The sequence below is a fragment of the Spinacia oleracea genome, chromosome 5 (genome assembly GCF_020520425.1).
Source record: "Spinacia oleracea cultivar Varoflay chromosome 5, BTI_SOV_V1, whole genome shotgun sequence".
Lineage (NCBI taxonomy): Eukaryota > Viridiplantae > Streptophyta > Magnoliopsida > Caryophyllales > Amaranthaceae > Spinacia > Spinacia oleracea.
In genome coordinates this window covers 58,439,686-58,464,444 of record NC_079491.1, presented here as the reverse complement: position 1 = coordinate 58,464,444, position 24,759 = coordinate 58,439,686, and the positions used below count along the sequence as shown (strand labels likewise).

Genomic DNA, 24,759 nt, shown 5'->3' with positions numbered 1-24,759 from the left:
ATGTGATAATTAATGTGATTTTCCCCTTGATCTTGTTGATTTGGGATGTTTTCCATTAGCTATCGTTTTTTTTTTCTTTTACTTCTTTGGCTTTGATAGATGGTGGTGGAGGTGTGGTGGGAAGATGCAGGTGGTGCAGTGGTTTGTTGGGCGAAGAGGACGATGATAGAGAAAGGGAGACGGGTATGGTCGTACGGGGTTTGAGCAAAACAATCTGCTATTTTTTCTTTTAATGAGCAAAACAAAAAAATGAGCAAAATCGTTTTGCTCATTTTGACTAATGAGCAAAATAGTTTTGCTTATTTTAACAAATGAGCAAAATCATATTGCTCATTTTAACAAATGAGCAAATTAATTCGCGCAAATTCCGGGTAAGTTGTACTTAATTTTTGGTATTCATCTCCCTCCTACTCGGATTGGGACTGTTCTAATTATCAATTTGGTGAGGTATTTGATGAGTTAAGGTAACATTTAGGTACTAACATTTGATATTTTTCACCTTTTAGGTACTCACCTTTTTTTTTCACCGTTTGGGTACTCACTTCCCAATTCCGGCGAGTTAACCAACCTTTAACTCACCGTTAACCATACTTTGATTTTTTTTTTTTAAAATAATCATTATATGTCCAACAATTGCATTAGCACTTCTAAAAAAAAAAAAAAAACAGAAATTTATGTTTGTTCCTTAAGTTCCAAACGGTCATTAAGAAATATTATATCAATGTCAAAACAAAGTACAATATCTTGCCAAAATCAAATAAATATTTCCAAGATAGCCTAAAAGCACTATTCTATTTCCAATTAGCAGCACATAAATACTCTTCTTGACGAGTTGTTCATCAGCCCTTATCATTCCTGCATCATAGAAGTGTGAATAAGAGCAAATTATATTCCTTTTCATAAGCTTCTGAAACAATTAAAAAACGATTGTAGTTGTGTTTCAAGTAAATATCTAATGGCTTTGTCTCACAAACTATTAGATGCATTTCCTTAGTTGTGATATTTACGTAATCAAGAAAATGGAAATTATAAATGAAACAGAGGCTCTAATAATGAGAAGGCCTTGTAAAGTCGGCAATTAATATAAGTTGAAACCCAACATGCCAAATAATCAATGAAGCTTTACTTGAAACAACACTTCACAAAAGAGTGAAAAAAATCTGATCCTCTGAAGTACAAAAATTTATGTATTGTGCTAGACTGCTACTGTATTGTCAGTTCTCATAACACAAACCTGAGACCAGGATGCACACCCTTTCGAAGAAAACAAATACAGTAATAAGAGGTTAAAAGTTTAGCTTCAAGTATTTAAAGTACTAATGAAAATTTGAAAAAATACTACGTAGTTTACTTCATTTTATACAATATGAAAGCCCATGAAGTAAAGAAAAATATTAAACTTACTATACCTGAATATAGATAAATGGAGAAGCAACACACTACCCATAGTAACACCCAAACAACTTTTGTACAAAGCAACATTTCCTAGTTGACAAATGATAATTGACAAACTCATTCAGGTTTAATAAGAATGTACATTACCAAGACGACGAATTCTACAATGTACAAATGGTATCAATATTAACCAAAGAAATATGCATCATAGGAAAATAATATACAAGGCCAAATTAAAGTTATGGTTTCAAGCATTGTAATCATATCGCTAACGATATATTGTACTAGGTTTAGTTATTATGTTCAAGTAAGATATTTATTTAACCTGCTATTATGAACCTCCTTGTTGTATAATGGTTGATGATAGACCACCATGGTGTGTACTTGCTGATGCAACACTGCTTTGTGATCCATTTGTGTTAATGAACTGCAAGCATGTTAAATTTAGTAGAGCACTGATCAAATTATTAGAGCATTGATCAAATTAGGAAGTTAAAGCTAATTAAATAAATTAAATAATATGATATGTATAACGAACTAACTTACCACGGCTTGTCTTTGGAATCCATTAGGATAAGTGTATATGCCAAATAAAAATTACAAAATTATCTTGAATCCAAGCTCCACAAGAAGAAGAAGAAGAAGCCGCGAATAAAGAAAAAAAAATTAAGGTGATTTTGTTTAAAAGAAATTAGGGGACTGACTTTTTGCTAACCAAGGGACTAACATATTAACTCAAGGGTTTAAGTTTTTAATGGGCTTTAATTAATTTTCACCGGAATTGGGAAGTGAGTACCCAAACGGTGAAAAAAAAAGGTGAGTACCTATAAGTGAAAAATATCAAATGTTAGTACCTAAATGTTACCTTAACTCGGTATTTGATTATGTTAACGACCCCCCTCCTTCTCTCTCCTCTACTTTACCCCCTCCTTCTCTCTCTTCCATTTTACCCCCTTTGCTATTTCTCCGTCCTTACATATTTCACCTGCTCATATTATACAAAAAGGAAGACAACTCAATTTGTAAATTAGATTTGATTATATAGTCTATTGGTTGATTTACCACTATTGGATATGATTTGTGTTGTTATTTATGATGAATTTTATTTTTTCAATCGGAGCTTTTGATGAGGAAGGAGATGGATGTCATGGGTAAGGTAGTGAAAGAAAATGGAGCTGAGGAAATCGGGTGAAAATCTTACATGTAGCTGAATGTTCTTCTCTCCATTATTCCGAGATTCATTTGAATCTGTTGCATCTCCTTGCGGCAACATCAATTTATTATCAGCATTGCTTTCGAACAATTTTCATCACTCCACTTTGAGATCAATGCTTGTATTTGTCTTTGTGTTTTTGTCCATATAATGTTTTTAATTTTTCATTTTAAAGGTTAATTTGAATATGTGTATTTGTCATTTAATTTGAATCTGTGGATGATTGAGGAAAGTGCTCTTTTGAGCTATTAATTGTCATGGACTCATGGTGTTAAGTAGAATGAAATCGAGAAGAGGGAAAAATAAGATGAAGTAGAGTTTGGATAATTTTGCTCATTTGGATTAAATGAGCAAAATGAATTTTTAAATGAGCAAAAATAAAATTAATGAGCAAAAAAGTTTCAAATGAGCAAAAAAAGTTAAATGAGCAAAAAAGTTTCAAATGAGCAAAAAATTTCAAATGAGCAAATTTGATATTGGTCGTACACGTGGATGCTTCAAATCCCTTCTCATTTTAAGTCTCCTTCTCATTTGAGTGTAAATATATATATATACTTAGGAGTGACTCTCAAGTGGAAGGGCTCTTAATATATTGTTATCCTTATCTTTCAAAAAAAAAAAATCTTAAAACCCATCTAAAATATATACAAGGACATACTAGAAAGTTGCTTAAGGAAAAAGATAAGGTGCGGTTTAAATATTTGTTTAGTTCACCTTATTTCATAACTTTATTATTTATTTCTGACCTAATCAGGATAGATTTAAATAATAACCTCAAAGAAAAATTATTTGCAAATCATTACTAATTACAATTTTATTGTGTTGTAATTAATATTTCTATAATTGTTACTCCATACTATTTTTGTTGTTATTATTATAATAACTATTTATCACAATCCTTTTATTATTATTTTTATTATATTTTGTCTTATTATTATTATTATTATTATTATTATTTTTATTATCGTGTAAATATTTTACATAAAGTTGGATGGGAGTCTAGAAACAAGATGTGCTCCCACCCCTTTCTGAATGCAAAAACTCAATCCGTGAAAGATAAATGCACCATTCTTAGTATTGTTAGAGTGACTAATGGAGAGAGACTTGATACGCGAAAGAGTGGTAAGCTTCCTTATCTAATTCCCCGAACGTAGAAAAACCAAATGGGATGAAATTTTATCCGTTGTCCTAGCATTGGACAGATACTTCTTCTTTTTCTACTCCACGACGTTGTGCAAAGCCACCCCAGGAGCCCAAGAACTCACACCCATACCAGCAAAGCAGAGGCGGAATTAGGGGGGCTGGCGATCCGTTGTCCTAGCATTGGACAGATATTTCTTCTTTTTCTACTCCACGACGTTGTGCAAAGCCACCCCAGGAGCCCAAGAACTCACACCCATACCAGCAAAGCAGAGGCGGAATTAGGGGGCTGGCGGGGACCATGCCCCCCCCCCCCCAATAATATGTTTTAGTATTAAATATGCACTATAAAAGCACATATCTAATATAGCTCAAGTAGTTATTTTCCTTAAAAATTGGAGGTACAAGGAGGTACAAGGTTAGATTCTTAGCTCCCTCAATTTTATACTTAGTTTTCTTATTTTTTTTTTTCAATGTTATAAAAATTATATGTTAAAATTTGGCCCCCCTGTGTATAATTTTTGGTTCTGCCACTGCAGCAAAGGGAGAGATAGTAGTCACATCCAAACATGCATCTTTACACTGGAACCAATTAAATAGTAAAAGGTCTTCAGGTCTTAGATCCTTCCCTACCTATGAGAGGAAACCCATTGGAGCCTCCTTACGCACCATGATCCCAACTTCGGAGCAAATATCAACAAGAATATCACGCACCCAATTATTCCTGAACTTCATACCCACTTCACTAGAACAGTGGACACCATGATATCCCCATTGGTCCATCCTAGGAGCCTTGCAACTCCGACATACACTACCTTCAGAGAACAGAGGTACCGTGAGCCTCTAGCAAAATAGAGCGGAATTTCCCATAGCCAGAATGGTGAACATGAAATCTTGTGCATGCGGTGCACATATACAACTGAGAACAACAACATGTCTTGAGCTTAGCATGTACCTAGCAACGAGGTTTTTCTCAATGATACCAAAGTAACACTTTTCCAAAGTTTTCATCATCTGGGGGCAAGAAGAGCCAATGGTGACATAGAGAGTATCAACGTTGTAGAAAGCATTGAAATCATCAAAGGCATGTTGAAAAAAAGATCCATAGGAGACAACACCTGTCTTCGACGGAATCTTGGCCTGCAGTGTGCTCATTTGCAGGCGAGAAGCAAGAAAAGCTTAACGGGTTACAACCCCTACAGAAAGGATGCCATGACCGCTCAACTTGATTGGGAGAGTGGCGAGAAGTAATTTCTAGTCACCGAATCCCAGCCCTGAAGCAGTAACAATCTTCTCCAAGTAGGTACGTAGCGCCAGATCAAACTAAACCTAGACAACTGGGAAGGACAAAGGGGAGAAAGTTCTCAAAGCATAGGACAATTCCCAGCCCCCTCACAATTGCGAAGAAGAAGGAGCTCACTCTGGGGATCATTAAGGCGATGATTTTAGAGACCCTTTTCAAAGCCAGATCTCAATAAAATCCTACATCCAAACTCACTGAACCACCAAGAATTTTGACACCATTACCTGGGTGAGATATATTTGTTGGAAAAACACCCTCCACCCTACCTCTAGGATCTTCCACATGCCAAATAAGTTCAGTCTTGTCCACATCCAGGAACAAACCACGAGCCGGCCCATCAGTCCTGATGATGTCAAACGCCTTTACAACCATAAGGGTATCTCCAACAATAGTACCATCTTCGAGATTCCAAGCCTGAAGGGCAAGCTCACAAGAAAGATTAATGGACTGAACTAAAGGATGCAGAGCTAGGGCAAACAACAAAGGACCCAAATAATCACCTTATTGAACCCCTTGTCAAGACCAAAGGATAGAGTCATCATAGTAGAGCCTAGAAGGTTGTGAATAGTAGAACTCAATCCATGGAGCAATGGAAGGGTACTGCAACCTACTTTCCTGAAGTAGGACACTCCTATCGACAAGGTTGAAAGCATTCTTAAAATCCACCAAAATCATAGAAAGCCCAGCCTCATTATCCTTAGACTCAATGAGCTTGTTCAGAGAATGAAAAATAGCCTCACAACCACCAGGAACGCCAACGCCAAACTGAAAATCCTGCAAATAGTTATTCATAGAATTTCCAACAGAAGAAGAAGCAACCTTAGAAACAAGCCTCCTCCACACAGTGCCAACATCAATAAGGTGTATACCATCACCTGGCTTGACCAGGGGGTCAAAGAGGCAGTAGCAATAAAATCCCCTAGCTGGCTAGGACACTTTCCACTGAGGAACAGGTTGACAACCCCAGTGATGGATCCTAACAAATCATTAGCAACCGCAAAAGCAGCCCCTCCCAAAATATCCATAAAATTTTTTGCTCTAAGCCCATCGCGACCACAGGAGATCCCTTTAGGAAAGCTTTGGATCCTATTCAGCACCAAATCTTTATGGACAGAAAGGGAAGCCCCACTAAGTGGAGAAGAAGGAAAAATCTGAGATGGGCATAGGGGTGTTTGGCCTCCAGATCACAGAGTGTGTCAGGATTAGATGAAGCAATACCAGTTGACATGAGCACCTTAATAGTAGCGGTAAAGTACCCATCTTCCAACTTCCATTTGCATTGGAAAATATTGACTTCTTCAAGGGTTTTGGAGTTCTTCACACCATTGGAGGATGAGCTTGCCTCAGAAAAGCAATCCAACACCAAACAAAGCCTATCTCTCTCACCTAACCGCCGTTGAGCTCTTGTAGGCACAAAAGTAGCCAAAATGCAACACGGAAAAATAAGAAGTTGCACCCAAGCCGACAAATCCCCTGGGGACACAAGGACCTTTTCAAGAGCACTGATAAAAACTCTAGAAAAACCAAGCCACAATTTAGGGGGAATGCACTTAACCGCCCGCAACTTCCTCGAAAAAACACGATTAAGAAGATTGACGTCAAAGCAAGTGCGATCAACCACATGTAAGGATGGTTGAGAAGGAACATGAAGAGTGCAACTAGACTCATTTTCTGCACCATCAACAACCAACAAATCAGGCCAAGGAGGCTCGGTGATACCATGGATAGCAACTTCATCAAAACTAGGTGCAAGAATCACAACACCATCGAATGTTTACAATTCTTACTAAATGTGTGAGTGCTAAACACTCACCACAAAGCCAGATTTCAGCCTGGTGAAGTGCATAGTCCAAGGCAGAGAATAAAGAAAAGTCACTTGCAATACGAGCTTTGTGATAAGCCTTTAAATCAACGATTTTAAAATGAGGAGACTCCAAATGGTCAATAAAATATTTCTTGGTAAACCCCCTACCATTGTAACCATCACATCCTTGTACAAGACAAGAAATTCTAACAACAACCTGACAAGCCAAGATAAAAACAAAACCCAAAGAAGCCAACCGAAGACAACGACACACCAACTACAACATCAAAAAATAACAAAAGGACAAAGAACCAACAAGACAAAATAGTGAATCACCAAAGCAAAATCAGGGACAAGACCCGCACAATAAAAAACATGCAGGGAATCTCGCGGCAAGCCCGCGACTGGGGATTATATGCCACGAACCGGCAGCGAAGTTGGTTGTACGTAAGTACGTAACGCAACAACAACACGGCAATACCACTAACGACAACACAACCACACCATCAATACGTCCACGCAACACCCCAACAACAAAACAACAAAAACAAAGCAACAATACGAGCAATACCACGCAGCAACACCAACACGAACACGAACCACAACCACTGCACCAATTATAACCGGTCGCACCCACCCCTGAATTACGTAACAAACGCAACAACCGCCATAAACACTCACGGAAAACTGCTATGTTGATCGTGAAATACCGTTGTACCCTAATCACAAAACACCCATACCCAATGTCGTTGCTCCCTTTCTCACCTTAATTACGCTAAACAGTCTCCTTCGCGGAAAACGGCCCTCACCGGTCACAACAAGGGCGCCGGTCAAAGTCGGACCGCCTGCTTGGACCCTCCTAAGCACCCTTAATCGCTTCCGTAATATAGAATTATCTGATTGACAACAAAAGAAGCCCTATTGTAGCAAAAACAACTACTGAAGAGAAGATACCAAGCTCTAGGAGCCGTCTTCAAACCATAGATTGCTTTCCTAAGACGACAAATGTGGTTAGGAAAATCATGATGAATGAAACCTGCAGGTTGTTTCATGTACACCTCCTCAATTAAATCACCATGTAAGAACACATTTTTAACGTCTAACTGACAAATGGCCCAATTGGAGGAAAAATCTAAAGGCAAATCCAAACGAATGGTAGTTGATTTAACATGGCTAAAAGTCTCAGAATAATCTATACCTTCTTCTTGTCTGAACCCACGAGCAACCAGACGAGCCTTAGTCCTAATCACATAACCATCTTCGTCGATTTTTATCGTATAAATTCATTTTGTACCAACCAAGTTCTTTAACGCATTAAATTGTACTAAATCCCAAGTTTTTTTTTCAAGAATTGCATTAATCTCTTCTACCATAACTTCATGCCATTTTGGAATTTTATTAGCTTTTCAAAAATAAGTTGGTTCTTTTTCTTTTTCAATTGTACTGAGATTTAATGTTGACTTTGGTTTATAGATTTCATCTTTAGCACGTGTTTGCATTTGGTGAACATTGCTTGTAGGCGGAACCACAAAAATACCACTCGAGGAAGGTGCATTAGTGGGTGAGGCATGAAACGTAGACAAAGAAGACAATGAATGGGTATAGGCGTTGGGCTCATGCAATGGTTGGGAGTTAAAATCAAGGGACGGTTGGGTAGTGCTAGAAAGGTGAGCCCCATCCAAACTAGACAGCTGGGCTATTTGGGAGTGTTGGCCCACTAAGATCTCTTGAGCGGACTGCAAGGGAGAAGGAAGAGGGGCGGACTGCAAAGTAGAATGCTTCATTGGGCTTGCCAAAAGAGTGGGCTCAAGTGAAGAATTGGGTGCAGAAGGAATTGACAATAACTTTGCCTGACTTAGCAGCATGGTTCGCGGTGTACCTATGGAAGATTGACTCGGGCCACAGGCAGGCCGTGGGCCCTGCTGATTTTTCTAGGCAATGTCATCAAGCAAGCTATTTGTTAGTCCTATTGGCAATGTACTAGGAACAAGAAGATCGTTGCCCGACTCATTACTCGAAGGTAGATTCGATGGATTGGGAACGCTAGAAGAAAATGGAGGTGCATTATGACTTAAAAGGGACGGTAAAAGGAGGAATGATGGGTCCATATCACTAGTATTTATCGACGATGAAAGAAGAGACGACACTAGATTTCTATACAGGAAACTTGCTCGTGAAGTTCCACATTCCGACTACATAAACACGACCCAACTTTGGTTCATGACAACGATACCCCTTATAGCCCGGAGAATACCCAATAAAAACACATTGAACTGACCTCGGAGTTAACTTATTTGAAGGTTTCGCAATAAAACTCGGAAAACACTCACAACCAAACATGCGTAAAAATGAATAATCGGGTTGTTTTGAAAATAATATTTCAAAAGGAGAAGCACCTTGCGAAACTGAGGTAGGCAATCGATTTATAATATATGTTGTCGTATACGCAGCATCGACCCGTAATTGACCAGAAAGCAATCAATCAACGAGCATCGTTCAAGCTAGTTCAATTACATGTCGATGCTTTCGTTGAGCAACATCGTTTTGTTGTTGAGTGTCTGGACAAGATTTTCGAAACGATATTCCACATTTTCGAAAATGATCAAGCAAATGAGCATTATCAAATTCCCGACCCCCAACTTTGGTAATATTTAATTTTGCAATCAAATAAATTGTTAACTAATTTTTGAAAATCCATAAAGCGATTATGCACATACAATTTTTGTTTTAAAGGATACATCCAAAAATAGCAAGAAAAATCAGGATGAATGACAAACATAGTATTTAAAACCAAGATTTGACAAGATATTCGACTGTCGTAAATCAGAATAAACTAATATATTACATCCTAGAAGGGTAGTCTATGAGACTTTCCTAAGCAACATGAAACACAATTAAAAAAAAATGACTACTGGCGCAAACAATGACCTTATTTTCTTAAGAGCACCTAATACTCTATCACCACAATGACCAAGAAGATGATGCCATGTAGGACCGGGAGCTGTGATTGACAAAATTGCAACTGGCCTCCTAGGTGTGTTGGTGAGGGTGATGAGGATGATACTGCCTTGACTAAAAGCTTTGAGAAACACCTCCCCCGATTGGTTGTCCTTGTCAAAAACATAAGAACCATATATTAAAACTCACAGTACAATTGTTATCCTTATATTAGCTAATTTTTGCACCGGCATTAAATTAAATTTTTAAAATGGGACAATGATAAACGTTGTTTAAAACCAAAAGACGAATATTTGAGTTTAATGTGACCTTGCCGACATTATTATTATTATAATTATATTATTACTATTATTATTATTATTATTATTATTATTATTATTATTATTATTATTATTATTATTATGTCAAGAGCAAAACGATTGTGTCCAGATTAAATCAATCAATCCTAATCATGTCTAGGTGAGAATAGATTATCCAAATCATGCCCAAATTAGTATATTGGAAACTTTTATTTTCACTTTATGGTGTATTTGGGTGATTTGCCACAATATCCGTTTTAGGTCCGTTCCGTTGGACTTGCATTAGTTTTTGTCGAGAATAACGTATTTATCTTACATGATAGACTATCCTATGAGATAGGGTTATGGTACATGATATGAGATAGAAGTATATGAGACTTATGAAACCTACGAAACATAAGATATCTAGTTTGTATTATATCCTACGTTTCGTGGGTTTCCTAAATCTCATAGACTTCTACCTCATATCGTATACCATAACTCATAGGATAGTTTATCATGTAACAGTTTTATAATGTGGTGGATAATTGGCGCTCTCTTTGCCATATGTGCATCAATTGCCAAGTTACTAGACGACCTCGCCCTAAGAGGGGAAGTAACTCGATTATGTCAACCGCATGTCATCTCTCTTGACGGATATTTTCCTCATATGTGATGCATGGACTGATGGCGCATGGCTAAATTCTTCCAACGAGGAAGGGGTGGGATGGGTGTGTGTTTCAACATCCTCTATCTTTCGTTGTCTTGGATTTTGGGGCTCAGTCATGTCTGCTTCGTTCCGCTCTTCATGGTAAATTAACACCTTGTACGGGATGCCATACCGGCAGGACACCCCTTATGGGACGAATGGTCAACAAAGCCAGCCAGAGACCTTTATTCCCCGTCGACATTCTAACCTAACTAGGTCCAGTCGGCCTTATTAGGTAGGTAATTCCACGTAAGGTGTGACAGGTCGTTGTCTCACGGATCTTTCGGATCTTTATCCGTACGGGTCACTCGTCTATATATATGGATCCTCATTTATTGCCAAAGGGACGTAAAATCACCAATCATTCCACAGCTTGTTAATTACAGAGCAATCTGCATTACTGACTTAAGCATCGGATGGGTGATACTTGGACCACCCCCCAGGCTAGTTAACCCATTTTCCAGGCCAAGCCTTCCAACCGTTCCAAGTCCACAACCGGAACACACCTTGTTTTGGGTTTGCAAATGGAAATCAAGCGCATGTTTCTAAAATCATAATCCATACAGACTCCATGTACTAGCCTACTACGTACTTTTACTTGAGTATCACCTTTCGATTCATATTGCGGTTTCACGTGTAACTTCCTGCCTGTGTGTTAGAATAATGCGTTGAATCGATCAAACCCCTTACTACAACGCCCCAACATGGGGATCTCGCTATATAAACTCCTTAGGTCATAACCTAGTTGTATTCTGTAATCTTTATCCTCAAGATCAATAAAACTTTCCTCCACTCTGCCTGTGGACGTAGCTAACACATTGTCAGTGAACCACGTTAAATCTCTTTGTTCTTTATTTACGTTATTTAATATTTCTTTGAATCTGTTATAACATTGTGTACTCTTCTTCAGAGTTTAGATTACGTTCGGGTTTGAAAGGTGGTCAAATTAATGGTTGCTCAAAATCTCATGAAATTGGTTCTCATGCCCGTCGTCAAAAACTGCTCTTTTACCGTTTTAAGTTATTTTTGTTTATTTTGTTTGTTAGTCCTTGTTGTAAAAAAACACAAATCTTAAAACCGTTCGGATCAAATATATGTCTTAAGCTATGTTAACTGGTAGCAATTAGTACTTTGTTTAGGTCAAAATACTAAATGAAAAAATTAGAAGCGTTTAGCTAGGTGCGATGTAGGATTGTAGGCAGAAAGGTAGAAGTAGCGTTTGACAAACTTGCTATCCATGTAATATCTCTTCTCTATTCTATAAGTGAACTCTTTACAATTTAATGTCCACTATAAGTTTCACATTTACCCTTTTCCTTATATTTTTATTTTATTCTAATATGATATGAGATTAATTTATCAAAATTCTTACCATAATTGACATGTATGTAATCTCTAATATATAAAGGAATCTTGGTCGACTTAGGTGGGGTCCCCCCGTGAGATACTTATGTTACCCCTATAAGTACGGAGTATTTAAATATTCCTATACTTAATACGTAGTAGTATCAAATTACTTTATTTGTAAAAATTGTCAAGCACGCATGCATCTAGTTTGAGAATTGTGAATTTACAATGTTTCAAATAATGAAAAAAATTTAGTTTCAAAATTTAATTAGAAGAAAAAAAATTCACAGAAGACAATTTAAGCATGTCGCATGTGCATATAGGACTAGCTAATGAATAGTAATTCCTCAAGTTTTGACTCCATCTTTGCATTTTTTATATATATATATGGGCCATTGGATTAGAAGGGATCTAGCCACGTGCATGATTAATTGCGTTCAATAATGGCAACGTTGTAAATAAACAGATTTTTCTTATACAAGTTAGAACATGTTGTATGTTTGTTTAGAACTTATTTTGTGTTTATTCGGAATGTGAAATACGTTTTTCTAGAACATGTATATTTTTTTGGAACATGATTTATGTTTTCTTAGAACATGCATGAAAGAAACCATACATAATCTTCAACACCATTCCGATCCTCCATTTTCTCTCTCCAAATTTCTCACATTTCTTTAAATTAAGTTCGTCTTTAATTTTCAAATTAATCAAAAAATTGTTATAATACTTGCATATAATCTTCTACATGTGATTTAGAATGAGTCATTTTTCATTTTAATTCAATGAAAAAAATCTTCATACATGTTTTTATTTCTACCTCTTTCTATCTCTTCTTTCATCATCATTTGAGTAACTGATTAAATCATGTTTATGATGTACTATTAAGATTAGTTGAATTTAAACAAATTTGTTGAGTTTGAGGTTAATGGTTCAATATGTAGCGTAAATCATCCTTTCTATTGAATATTTAGTCTTCTAATTTAAAGATTCAATAATGGATCCAATTTGAGGAGAGATAGTGGGTGTTTTTTAGTAGAAAAGAAATGAGGGAATATATAGAATTTTGTTGTATTTGAGCTTAAACATTATTAATTTTATTTGAGGAGATATAATGAGTATTCTTGAGTAAAAAAAAACGGGTCTTCAAATTTCACATAATTGGGGACGAAAAATAAAGAAGAACCTAAATTATAACTTGATGAACAAATTAATAATCAAGATATTTTAGAACATGAATTGTCACAGTTTATAACAAGAAGTACGACATTTTAGAACATGAATTGTCAAAGTTTAGAACACGAAGTACGAGAATTTTGAACATGACTTGTTACAGTCTAGTACATGAACTATGAGACTATAGAACATGAATTGTCACAATTTAGAACATGAAATATGAAATTTTAGAACATCAAGTTTAACCTAAATAAGTTGAATATCAAAAAAATAGATGTAGAATTTCGTCAAAGTTGTTCAGAATTACGTTAAATTCATATAGTTTGTTGAATTATATTTTAAATATTTTGTTGAATTTGAGCTTGCCGTTTCAACAGAGCCAATTTGAAAAGAGAGAATGTGTATTCTTGCTAGAGAAAGTGGATCTTCTCGAGGAAAGAGAAACGGAATTGAATTCATCCTTAATTAAGTCGAAAATTAGAAATTAAATTTGATGAATAGTTTTGTTGAATATGTGAAGAACTTCGTTGAGTTTGACCTTGGAGCTACATGAGGAGGGAAAATGGGTACTCCATATGATTTAGGAGAGAATGAGTATAATAGAGGAGAGAGAAACAAAGTTAAATTTGCATATGAATTCAACATATACAAGTCGCATTTCACAAAATTGGATGAAAAGTTTAGTTAAATTCGTGAAAAACTTGGTTGAATATTAGTTTGGTGTTTTTAACAAGGTCCATTTGAAAAGAAAGAAATTTTTTGAACATACCACATAATTTGTAGAATATAGGGTATGTTCTCACATAAGAAAGTGTTCTCATAAAAGTCTTCCCTTATTATATACTAGTATGATATGCATGCGATGCGTGCGAATATATGAAACAAATTTGTTTTATTACATTTAAACCTGAAATAACATGTAAAAAATATAATATAAATGCAATGAGTGCGAAAATAAGAAACATTCTCCCTTCGTATTTTAAAAAGAGATACTCCGTACATTTTTCTTAAACGACCATATTTTAAATAGAGATACACTTTCCTTTTTTGATATGTTTTGGTCCCCACTTTCAATTATATTAATATTTTTTTTCTTTCTTGTGGTCCCCATACTCAATCACATCATCATTTTATTATAATAAAATAATTCACCCACTACCTCCACTTTTGTAGACACCTACTTTTGTCCCCATTCCCGCAAGGGAAAGGTTCGATGATGAAAGCATAAAAACTCCACTTGACAACGCATCTCCTATAAAATAAACGAATCTCGATTCCCTATTTCATTTCACCCGAAACCTGCTATTTATGGAAACCTGCTAAAAATAGTAACTGCCGTAAAAGGTAGCGTCTAAAAGTGGCAAATCATAAAAGATAGAAACCTGTCAGAATTAGGCGTTGCACTCCAACATAAATCCTAAATGAGATAGAAAACCGCGAGAATCCTATTCCTAATAGGATTCGGAAATAAGAGTTACGTATTAATCAAAATCCTAACGAGCCTAGAGTTCGTAACGGGCCCAGACGCATTCCGTCATGAAATTGATACGCGCTAAAAGACTCGAATTAATCTCAAACTCTACGGATTTTAGGAATCCGAATCTGACTAAACAAAGCTGCCCAGACCCTATTTTCAACGCCTGGCTCTGGGCGCCGAAATCTTCGGCGCCCAGGCCTGGGCGCTGAAAGTACCTGGGTACGTCTCTTTTCCTAATTCTTTGCGGATTAGAACTCTGCAATTCTATCTTTCCACGAACTCTTCCCTATAAATAGGCCCCTAGTTTCGACGTGAAACAACACACAACAACACATAATATATTCTGAGTATTGACTCTAAACCCCTTAGCCTAAGCCTCTCGCTGCGAAACTGTTCACGCGTTCTGTCGCAATCGATCCATAAATCGAACAGAACGTATCCTGTCCCATAATTGAGTTTCGTTAAATAAAAAGGAGAAATAGCAAAGTCAAAGTGGTTAGTTTTCTGAGAACCGTGACGCACCTCTCAAGGGTGCGTCGTAATGTGTCCCTTTTCGATGATTTAACTGCTTTCCTCGCCCTTTTTATGAACTGTTAAACTAACCTAATATGATTGTTCTATCACGCCTAACAAATATAATATTTTTGGAAATTGGATTATCATGCTAGGTCCCTTAATGTTATTTAAATCAGATAATCACGATCGAATTAGTATTATATGTTGCATATTGCTAAAATCAATTCAGATTAGTTTAATAGTTAACGCATGTCCCTTCAATTATTTATGCTGAGCTAGTAAGGATATCCTACCTCTGGAGTTATCGACGAGCGAATTACTCCTCTCGGTAGTTACAGTCCCCCGAACCCTCAATCTCTACCTTGCGGGTGTATATTGAGAGATCCCCACACCAGGGATCACAAGGGAACCTACGGCCGTCGTGGTCAAACATAATTGCACTCCCTTTATGTCACGATAACCGGGTTTTGTCAGTTTTTCTCATTGTTGTTAAAAACTGAATGGCGACTCCTATATTACTAGTCAATTGGGTGTATACTCACAGGAAATCCAATTACACTTGATTGAATAAAAAGAATCGTCACACCCACGAGGGACAAGGTCACGCATTAGCCTCGCGCTTTTTTGACCCCCTCACAGTGGCGACTCCACTGGGGATAGTGAAGGAAATACTCGTGCTTGTAGGTAATCAAAATAGCCGAAGGGTGAAACGATCCTACCCCGCGTTTATTTCTCCATCAAGTTGGGACGACCTGAAAATCAGCATATTAATGTGAACGGGCAAAACCGCATAACGAATCTCGGCTCCCTCGGGAGTTGGGACTAAGGATACCTTTTTTCGCCAATAGGGGGGTGCATACGCCGCGCATGTTTCCCACTCGGTACTTGTGCAGGTAGTACACCTATCCCGAACCCAATCGCTCGCCCATTAGGTCCCTCTCGCCTGCATGCCCCCTTGGCTTGCACTTGCGGGTTGGCCTCTTGAGCGAAATTCGTCTGTTGAAGACACTACCTCGACCGGGGCATGTGTTGGATCTACGATAGAAGCGATACCAAGCTAGGCGCAAATACTACCCATAGAAGCCTATCATAAACTACGTGACATATTTAATTTTCAAATCCATGTTTGTAATGTAGTTATGTGTAGCGAACTATGTGACTATGTTATGATTGTGCGTACAAATAATGCTAGAAAACTAACGATCTTAAAAATTGCCCAAACATTCATAAACCAATTGGCCAAAGAGTTATACCGAAACACGTGTTTCGCAAGCCCGAACGATCGCCACAAAAACAAGCGACGCTCGGGATGGCCTGTAACGAATCCCACAAACGCTGCACAACGCGTAAAGGACGTTATTAGGCAAGCACGCAAAATTAAGTCGCATAAAACAAAAGAATATACGCGAACAGAAAACGAGTAACAGTCAGGGACGCATTTTCAACGCCCCTGGCTGGGCGCCAATATTTCTCACGCCCACTGCTGGGCGCTGAAGTTGCTGTCTGGCCTTTGGTCAGGCACAGCAGCCTCGGTGCCCGCGCATAAAAAAATATACGTAGCAAAAAAAAAAACTTTTCGTAAAAACAATTGCTACGAGGGCGTATGAAAAAGCACTCGATTCTAAAAGCGACTTGTAAAAAATAAATAACTCTTTGCGTCGTTGTTAGGCCTCCTACGACGACAATGCTCGGCACTAAAAATCGAACATGCTAATAATTATGAATGTCACATGGGCGAAGTATTCAAAAAAATAATGTTCGAATAAAAGTCTTCAAGAAAAAAATGAATGTTCAAATAGAAAATAAATAAATCCGAGTCTAGACTAGGCTATGCCAAAGTACAATCTAAATCCTAAGTCTTAGTTGTCTTATCCATAGAATCGGTCCCAATGCTTGGTGTCGTTCTGCAAGTTAAAAGGTTAAACCATATTGAGTCTCCCCTCCTAACATTTAAACCAATAAGCACCCATATGTAATTGTCATCCCTTTCTAAGAATCCACAGCCTCAATACTCACTCACCAATAAAAAGAATATACTATAGTATTTGCAAAATGGAAACAGTCACATCATGGAAATCATCCCCCATAGTCGCACAACCTCAAAGTGAACCTAAGGTGTCAATACCATTGGCAAGAAAAATTAATGGCCTCAAGGCTTATAATCACATTGGGTCACGACTATCATAGTCCTCTCGAGTCACTCACTCCTTGAAATACTATTAAGTACGGACTAAAAGATTTTCCATGAATGCAACATGACCAACCATGAAAATACCCAAATCGGCATACCAATAGGGCTACCATTGGAGTAAAGCAATACACACTAAGAGAGAAGCCGCACTAATGATTCTAGTCTTGCAAAAATAAAAATTCGATCTCCCCAATTAACTACCTTGCCAACATTAAACAAAATGGCGCATGACAAATGAACACCCAAGGGTTAAAATCTAAAGTGTCGACCAACGAAAGTTATGGTCCAATTAGCCTAAGTCTGAGAGTTGCTTGGTCAAGTATTATAGGCTTACGGCACGTCATTATTTTGAGTCTAGGCCACCTCCTTGTATTCATACACGAGTTATAATCAGAAAAATTAATGAAAGTTTGAGTCTAAATCACAACTTCCAATTAAATCCCAGAAACTGGAATCTGAAAAGAAACAAAAAATTACTTTCGATGTAATTCTTTCGTTAAAATTCAATAAGGTAAAAACAACATTTTGAATCTACGCTATTTGCATATTTTAAGAAACGACTAAATACGCTTGCAAAGTAAGACAATTTAAAGGTCCACCCTAGGCCTACTAAAATTAAAGGTCCACTATAGGCCTACCAAACGAGGCTCACTCAGTCTCGCCTCGTGACTCAAAGACCACAACCATCTACCCTTTAGCCCAAATTGATTGAAGGATTTATGTTGGGGAGAAATCCCAAGCAAAAAGAAAAAAATAGAAAGAGAAAAGGGAGAGCGAAAAGAGCGAGCCATGAAATACTTAGCCCGTACCTCCCAAAGTACGAGATTTACCCAAGTAAACGAAGGAAGAGAATTGAGTCAACCAATGCAAATCATAAAATTCTACGATGTCTACCCTTTCCAATCCTTATGCTCTTAGACGCATTCGCTCTGGGGTCCCTGTTCAGCTCATCTAACCCATCCATGTTCTCATTGCCATAACCCAAGAAACCATTACCTCGACTCTTGTTCTTGAACTTGTTGTCAACCGCAAACTACGCACGGCCATTGACACGTGCGTCATACCCTTTATTTCCAAAGCCCAAAACCTGTTCTTACACCACCATTAGCATAATGACCATATAACTTGTGTGGATACATACTGTTGATATACCCTTAAGCCGTCCCCATACTACTCATTGACCTTGGTTAATTTAAACTCACGACACTAGTTCGAGGCTGCAAATTGTGAGCCCTAGCTAATATAATCCTCATGCTTGACCAATACCTATACAAATTATCCTATCTCATTCGACCCGCCTTTCAAACCGTCTTGAGTCACGAATATATAAAAAAAAAGACAAATGAAAAGTACAAAAAATGTAAATAATACAAAAGCAAACTTTGCAAAGCGCCTCTAAAGTTAGTCTAAAAAGGAAAAGAAGCATCTAGCGCACCAAAAAAAAAGATCCGCCCAGAAGTCATTTTCAGCGCCCAGAGTTGGGCGCCGAAAAGCGCCCCTGCCGGGGCGCCGAATCTCTCTGCTCGCCAAATTTTGTCCAGAAGTGCTCGTCATTTTATCCGCACATGCACGGAAAAATAACGAACACTTGGAGGGGTACAACACGTATTCAGACATACGTACCACCAAAAAATACATGTACTCAAAAAATATATAAAACAAATTTTTGGCTTACGGCAAAGCAGTAGATTAAAATAATAATAAACTTCACTTATTCTACCGTTTCAAATAATATGTTTCCACATCAGAACATACTTATCAAATTCGGCATTCTAAGAAACCATTTTCTAGGCTAAGAACTACGCAAGACCTGATTCCAAATTAAATCTATTTAAGGCGGATACGTAGGCAATCCATGATTCGGTTAAACCAATTTGACAAAAATATTAAAGCCTATAGAAAAACAAGAATAAAAAATAGAAGTCCCTTATTGAAATTTAATTACTTGCAATCCAAGTCGAAAGAAAAATCCAAGTCATCAAAATGCCAAAATTAATGAGCACATACCGAAAAATAATAAGGGCACGTACCCTTGCCAGGAAGAGCACTCACACTCCTAGGCACTTAGCCAAGACTCAAAAGATCGCTTCGCCTCAATTGAATGGGGGCTAGCGCAAGCGTCCATGACCTCTAAAGTACTCAACTTGACCCTCCCTAAAGCGAACTAACTCACTTAAAGACTTTCTTTCACCGTTAGACATAGTCATAATCGCCGACAAGTAGTAAAGGCAGTAAGCTTGCAATAAAGAGGATTGTTCTACGGCATCGCCCCATCGTTCCTTCAGGGCACCCGTTCATGGTAATTCAAATACTTGCGAATCTCCTTTGAAAAAATCAGACATTGTCAATAGGACTTGGCACTTAACCAAGGCTCACCCTACTCAAACATATGACACGGGCATCTAAAATCGAAATCTAAAAGCATCATTAATGGGAAGGCATAATAGCAACTGGGGGCTAAAAAAATTGAAGTGAAAGAGCTAGGGAAAGAACTAAGTATACCTTGACCTTTTGTACGGACATACACCAATTTGACAACGGTTTATATTCCCGCAATTCTGGAAAAGATGGCCCTAAAAGCCTAAAGCATATGCCAAACGGGCACAAGTAATATCTTGACGCCTGCACCCTGGCTTCCAGCAAATCCTTAGACAGCATTCCAAAAATCGTAACATATTTTGATTCACTCATGTAATCCTGTACGAACCCTTCTATAAGTCAAACTTACTTAGGACACCTCGGATTGTACACAGTAGGACTCGGATTTCAAATAATTTTCAAAGGCTTCTTCGAACATATTTCTAAAGTGTCATTGGTTTAATCTAAGTATGCGTTTTGCAAGTGAGTCAAAGATATTTCTAAATATGATTATGGGTAAAGAAAGGCACCTAACTTTTGGTCAAGGCACACTTTAACATGTGACTACCTTGACCATGGCAATGTTGCACAATACGACATTGACAAGAGAAGCAGCAAAATCACTACTCGAACAGACCTCGCACTAAACGAGTCTGGTTCAAACTATTCATGATCCGTGTCACCGTGAATGCATAAAAATGTATGCAAAGCATTATAGCACCAAGCCAATCCCGTAGCTACAATTGGAGGCTTGAGAAAAACACTCTAAAAATGCTCGAAATGACGATTTTATCGCAAATTCTCGACGCTAATGCTATACATACATCATAGGGGCACAATCCTAAGCTTTAAATCATGTAAAACGAACCTTAGAATGGCTGCAACCCCTTCCAAATTCTAAGCATTACTTAGAGTATATAAAGTCGCCCCACTAACAAGGGTAACTGAAAATCGCGAGTCACCAAAACTCCGATCAAACCACTGCACATAACGCTCGCCCTATAAAGCGCCCGTTACACAGTCTACATCGTTCCAAAGCTATAGCGAAAGAAAAAAAGAGAATAAAAAAAAACTGTCAAAATTCTGCCCAGAAATCATTTTCAACGCCCAGAGTTGGGCGCCGATATCTTTAACGCCCCAGCCTGGGCGCTGGATATCTCTGCTTGCTAAATCTTGCCCTGATATAAAAACAAGAAAGAAACACCTATGAATCCTCGCATCGAACGAAGTAATAAGCCGTGCAAACCCACGCAGAAGGTGCTACACTTATTCGAGCACCTAAACAAGGCATGATGAAATAATCCAATGCAAATGATATCCCAACACCTGGAAGAATGTTCTAAGACACGCCGTTAGGCCACACAAGCCTACGTCGCACCATAAGTTCAACCGTCCCACGGTACAAGTCTAAAAGAAGAGTAAGGCATGTTGCACTAATGTAGGCACGACCAAGAACACGTGTAAAAGAGGCAAAGACTACTTATCGCCCAAATTCAAAATGTAAGCCACACGACTTCTACATTAAGGATTAAAGGTAGCAAAATATTACCTACCACGGAAGGGATAGCTCGCACCTACACGAGCGGAACCCCAAGGCAACTTTCTCGAAAGAACCTACAAAAATCGTACGCCAAAAGGAAAGCATCCCAACATGCATACTTGGGGGCTCCAAGCTACGAAACGACCATACCAAAATAAAAAAAAAACTCGAAGCAAATGTTTGAACGATCAAGAAGGGCACGATGTTTGAGCCCACTTCATGAATGTGTTAGGTTATGATTCATATGACAGTTCATAAATCATGCGGAAAAACCATAAAGCCAGGAAACATATTATTTACACATAATCATTTAGCATAGTTTAGATGCATACTCTTTGTTGCGTGCCTTCCCTAGCTGCGCCCGAACCGAACAAGAACAAGTCTTTAGGACTCCAAGTGTCGTCCCTCCGTAGATAGTCCACAGCACGTCCGGATCCGCCTTAAGATTGACCAACTAGAATCGCCCTTAAGGTTCTAATATTTTCGGTTAGGTAGGCAAGAATATTGGCTGATTTTTCTGCTTAAAAATCTTAGTTTTGAATACTTAAAACTTGTGTATAAATAATGACCCCTAGGCCTTTATTTATAGAGTTATGGAAAAGGAATCGTAATCCTAGTAGGATACGAATTAATTGAAATTAGAATCCTACATGAATTCTATTTAATTAATTTATCCAATTAGGAATAGGAATTTAATCATACACTAACTCTTGTAGATTTAGGAATCACGCATGAGCACAAACTCACACACACACGGCAGCCACAAGGGCTGCCCATGCGCGTGCGAGCAGCAGCCCACGCAGCGCGGCCCACGCATCCGTGGCCTTGGCGCGCGCTGGGCCTGCCTTGCGGTAGGCCTGGGCGCTGCCTTGGCTGGGCTTGTGGCGCGCGTGCTTGCTGGGCGATGGCCCGGCTTCGTGCTGGGCCTTCGTCCGGCAGGCCTCGTCCGATGCTAATTCGTACGATACGCTTCCGATTAAATTTCCAGTTCCGGAATTTATTTCCGATACGAACAATATTTAATATTTCCGATTCCGGAATTAATTTCCGTTTCGAACAAATATTTAATATTTCCGTTTCCGGAATTATTTTCCGATTCCGGTAATATTTCCGATTCTGACAATATTTCCGTTTCCGGCAATATTTCCGATTCTGGTAATATTTCCATTTCCAATAATATTTTCCGATACGTACCATGTTTCCGTTTCCGGCAACATCTACGACTTGGATAATATTCATATTTCCGATACGATCCATATTTCCGTTTCCGGCAATATCATCGTTTCCGGAGTATTCATTTCTTGCCTGTGACGATCTTAGCTCCCACTGAAACCAAGATCCGTCGGTTCCGAATATTCATAGATGGAGTATTTAATGCCATTAAATACTTGATCCGTTTACGTACTATTTGTGTGACCCTACGGGTTCAGTCAAGAGTAAGCTGTGGATTAATATCATTAATTCCACTTGAACTGAAGCGGCCTCTAGCTAGGCATTCAGCTTACTTGATCTCACTGAATTATTAACTTGTTAATTAATACTGAACCGCATTTATTAGACTTAACATAGAATGCATACTTGGACCAAGGGCATTATTTCCTTCAGTCTCCCACTTGTCCTTAGGGACAAGTGTGCATTTCCTAATTCCTTTGTCGCTCGATGCTTGCTCTTGAACATAAGGTAAGAGTTGTCATCCTTATTATGTCCAGAGGTGTTCCTCGGTTTCAGAGTTCAACTGATCAAATAAACAGATAATCATAGCCTATGATTCATCCGAGCACGGCCATGCATTTCACAGTTTCTAGCTCTCCGAGTGGCCTTGTACAACTTTTAAGCATCTCATCCCGATTTATGGGAGGACAATCCCAATCTTGCGATCTTGAGATTAGACTTCGTTTGATAGGTGATTACCTGAGCGTTGCCTTTATAGCCTCCTTTTACGGTGCGACGGTTGGTCAACGTCAAAGCAACCAGTTCTCAAACAAGTAATCTCAAATCACTCAGGTATTGAGGATTTAGTGTCTAATAATTTAATGAAATTTACTTATGACAGACTTTCATTTCTTACAGTAAAGTTTCATAGGTCTTGTCCGATACTAGTCTTCCCAAAGTAAGTATCTATGCAAATGATTATGACATTGCCATGTCCACATAGTTCAAGAAACAGAACTACTAGTCATCTTGCATTCTAATCGTCTAACGTTTTCTATGCGTCCAATTTTATAGAAAACTCCGATTAGGGACCATTTTCAACCTTTGACATTCAAGTTCACTTGATAGACATTTCTTAGTCACAGGACTGGTCCTGACAGTCTATCTTGAATATATCGTCAAGTTGAAGGGACTCATCATTTAATAAACCACAAATTAAATGGAAAAATGAATTCCTTTCATTTATTGTGAATGATTAACCAATAATGTTTTACAAAGATTTAAACTCTAAAACTTTAAAACATTAAACAGAGACATCAAAGCCATTCTCCAATATGCTTGATTCCCATAGCTGCAGTGTGCGAGTTGTGCTTCGCTTGCGGCAGAGGTTTAGTTAATGGATCTGATATGTTGTCATCAGTTCCAATTTTGCTTATCTCGACTTCTTTTCTTTCAACGAACTCTCGTAGAAGGTGAAATCTACGAAGTACATGCTTGACTCTCTGGTGGTGTCTAGGCTCTTTTGCCTGTGCAATAGCTCCGTTATTATCACAATACAGGGCTATTGGTCCTTTAATGGAGGGGACTACACCTAGTTCTCCTATGAACTTCCTTAGCCATATAGCTTCCTTTGCTGCTTCATGTGCAGCAATGTACTCCGCTTCAGTTGTAGAATCCGCAATGGTGCTTTGCTTAGCACTTTTCCATCTTACTGCTCCTCCGTTGAGGCAGAAGACAAACCCAGACTGTGATCTGAAATCATCTTTGTCGGTTTGGAAACTTGCGTCCGTATAGCCTTTAACAATTAATTCATCATCTCCACCATAGACCAGGAAGTCATCTTTGTGCCTTTTCAGGTACTTCAGAATGTTCTTGGCAGCAGTCCAATGCGCCTCTCCTGGGTCTGACTGGTATCTGCTCGTAGCACTGAGTGCGTACGCAACATCCGGGCGTGTACATATCATAGCATACATTATTGAACCAATCAATGATGCATATGGAATCCCATTCATTCGTCTACGCTCATCAAGTGTTTTTGGGCACTGAGTCTTGCTTAGAGTCATTCCATGAGACATGGGTAGGTAGCCTCGCTTGGAGTCCGCCATCTTGAACCTATCAAGCACCTTATTGATATAAGTGCTTTGACTAAGTCCAATCATCTTTTTAGATCTATCTCTGTAAATCTTGATGCCCAATATGTACTGT

At 38.2% G+C, this 24,759-nt stretch overlaps 1 long non-coding RNA gene across 2 annotated transcripts; it reads right to left on the bottom strand.

Annotated features, from left to right (window-relative positions):
- Window positions 1–671: 671 nt before the first annotated feature.
- LOC110776495 (uncharacterized) lies at window positions 672–3,069 on the bottom strand. Of its 2 annotated transcripts, none has more exons than XR_008921808.1 (2): window positions 1,942–3,069; window positions 672–1,850 (listed from the first exon to the last, which is right to left on the bottom strand). It is a non-coding gene; the product is annotated as an uncharacterized lncRNA (long non-coding RNA). The 2 variants fall into 2 exon arrangements; XR_008921807.1 differs by having other exon boundaries at window positions 672–1,822.
- Between the last annotated feature and the right edge of the window lie 21,690 nt (window positions 3,070–24,759).